General features: G+C 37.4%; 1 non-coding gene across 1 annotated transcript; it reads right to left on the bottom strand.

Annotated features, from left to right (window-relative positions):
- Positions 1–931: 931 nt before the first annotated feature.
- Positions 932–1,004, bottom strand: trnar-ccu (transfer RNA arginine (anticodon CCU)). Its single transcript has one exon. It is a non-coding gene; the product is annotated as a tRNA-Arg (tRNA).
- Positions 1,005–3,049: the final 2,045 nt, after the last annotated feature.

Here is a 3,049-nt window from a genome sequence, read left to right on the forward strand (position 1 = left end):
GAAATTTCTTGCAAAAAACAAATCATGTAACACAGTTAAAATGATTACTAAATTAAAGCAACAGGGAAAAAAGAGGGCACAAGGGTTCAAGGGGGTAAGAACACATCAGTAGCTCTGAGGTTTACCTGTTAAAGGTCCGTGTGTGGTTAAATGTATTGTAATGTGAGGCTACAACACATTAGAGTTCACCACAATACTGCTATAAAAGAAGAGAGAGGGATCTTTTTATTTCCTTCAAGCCCCATCTATCACTACCTTCCTCAGGATTTCCACACGAGACGCTTCGACTGAAGCTTGAAGCTTGAAACTCGAACATCGAATCAAATTTCTATGCAAAGAGAAAAACTTTTACTTTGAAAGCATGGATCCATCCTGGTTTGCATCAATAGTTCAGGATGCTGGTGGTGAAATGCTGTGAGGGACATTTTCTTGGCAAACTTTGGACTGCTTCATTTGGACTGAGCGTCATTTAAACATCACAGCCTACCCGAGTATTGTTGCTCGCCATCCCTTTATGACCACAGTGCACCATCTTCTGATAGCTGCTTTCAGTAGGATAACACACCATGTCACCAAGCTCACATCATCTCAAACTGGTTTCTTGAACATGACAATGAGTTCACTGTACTCCAACGGCCTCCACAGTCACCAGATCTCAATCCAGTAAAGCAACTTTGGGATGTGGTGGAACAGGAGATTCACATCATGGATGTGTTGCCAACAAATATGCAGAAACTATGTGATGTTGTTGAAATGTTTCCAGCACTTTGTTGAATCTGTGCCACAAAAGATTAAAGCAACTCTGAAGGCTAAAAGGTTTCAGAGGTACTAGCAATGACCAGTATGAACTATTTCCATTCTAGTGACAACTACTAAAAGGCTTAGCAGAGGATGGTTTTGATCCATCGACAAGCATGCCTCCGCTGCAAGTCACCCCAGATGGGACTCGAACCCACAATCCCTGGCTTAGGAGGCCAGTGCCTTATCCATTAGGCCACTGGGGCTGCTCTGTTTACAGCTGGTACAATAGAGCACCTTTGGTACATTGTGACCAGCAGCAGAACAGCCATTTAGCTGCCAAACTCACTTGTCTTGTCTTTGGAGATTCATGAAACCACATGTGGACCAGAGAGAAACTGAGATTTGGATCACTGGGTTGAATTACATCAAACGTTATTCAGCATTTTGCTAAATTTTTACCAGTTCTGAAGGCAAAAGGAGGTCCAACTGAGTACTTGAAAGGTGTACATAATGAAGTGGCTGATGAGTGTAGGCATAATTAGATTTTATTTCTCTATTTATGTCTTGGATATGTAATTGACTTTATAGCTTATTTAATATTGTACGTACCTGAAAACTCGTTTCTTATGAGATCAGTGTTACTGTGCATGAGCCCTGAATAATAAGGCTTAATTTTATGGGAGCAAATTTTGCATTTTTGTGACAGGCTGCTAGTAACAAAGTGCCTAAAAATACAATTTAACATACAATTTTCTTTGCTAAGTTATTATTATTTGTTATGTGTAGCCACACTAATTCATCCCCTGAGCTAGAAGGGCTTTCACAAACAAAAACAACTTCCTCTGAAAATGGTCAGTTGGAAGTATCTATGATAATACGGCAAACCATTTAAAAAATTTTAAAATCTGCTAAATAAAGAGAAATTAACCCTGTAAGTATAAGGATACCCAGAACATTATGTACTTCTTTAATTGCACTGCTTTCTTCTCCATTACATTTATTTAATAGCTTTTCTTTCTTTTACACACCTAATAATCCAACAGCTTTTAAAAATACAGCATATACATTAAAGCATTGCTTTCCAAGCCTTTTGGCTTCTGTGTAGCAGTGTGTATTAGACGCGACGTTGCTGTAAACACATGCAAACTGTGTTGTTTAATGTGATTTCACCAAAAACCAGAATAATTAAACTGGAGAAAAAGTCCAAAAACTGAAAAACAGAATTGCACAACCTTTTAATGAATCATGTAATGACCACTCAGATTCATCGGGCCACATCCAGGAGGCCCAACAGTAACAAGCTGCTTTTTGGGCAGGGATAGCTTTCACTCAGTGAAGCACTGCTTCACTGAGTGAATGGGTCAAATGCAGAGAAAAACAAGTAATTTCCCCATGGGGATCAATAAAGTATCTATTATTATTATTATTTACTGATCAGAAATATTATTATTGATAATCAATCAGTTTTAAACACTGCAGAAACTAAAATTCTTTTTCTGTCTCCAGACGAGGACACACAGTGAATGCTGCTGACCAGAGCCTGAACAAGCTCAATGCTGTCTGTCATTTTGCTTTATGCAGTTTTAAACACTGCAGAAATACTGCAAACCAATGTTCCCTTTTTGTTGCTGGTAAGTAGCCATCTTTGCATCTGTATGCACATTAGAGGTGAGTGGATTGATTAGTGCTCTGCAATACTGTAAATTTTGATATTGATCTGATGCAAAGTAAATATTGATACTTTTAACCTCTACAGCGAACTTATGTAGGTCAGAGAAGTGTGTCATGATTCATGAGCTGAATCATTGTGCATTCTGGGCACATTTTAATGAACACAAAATGACAGTGTTGTGTTTTTACTATTAACAATAATTAGTTAACAGTTAAAAAAAAATACTTTCAACTTTTCTTATATATTGATAGTGTGAGGTTTGTTTGTTTTTAAAGAGAGCTGGAATGTAAATGCATCTGTCTTTAAAGGACTTTGGGTCAGCTTCTGCTTTTTAAATGTGCTACAGGCTAAAAAGAACTGATGTCACATGAAAAAACTTGAGATATTTTTCATAGTGCATGTTTGGGTATATTTTTTTCATTAAAAAAAACAATAATAAAAATGTATGTAACACAGTTCAGGGGGATTCATTCTGGAAATTGAAGATAGAAAAAAGTATTGATCCAATGCATTCGTATCGATCTGATACTGATACCAGTGTTGGTATCGATACTATCGATAATTGGATCATTCTGCCCGCCCCTGCAATTAATCCAAATATCGATATCAATACCGATAATTATTGGTACTCCTGTA

The sequence above is a fragment of the Aulonocara sp. 'chitande type north' Nkhata Bay genome, linkage group LG23, assembly GCF_057382095.1.
Source record: "Aulonocara sp. 'chitande type north' Nkhata Bay isolate Kocher_YH1m ecotype deep benthic linkage group LG23, A_spYH_male_GT1.1, whole genome shotgun sequence".
In the NCBI taxonomy this organism is placed as follows: Eukaryota; Metazoa; Chordata; class Actinopteri; order Cichliformes; family Cichlidae; genus Aulonocara; species Aulonocara sp. 'chitande type north' Nkhata Bay.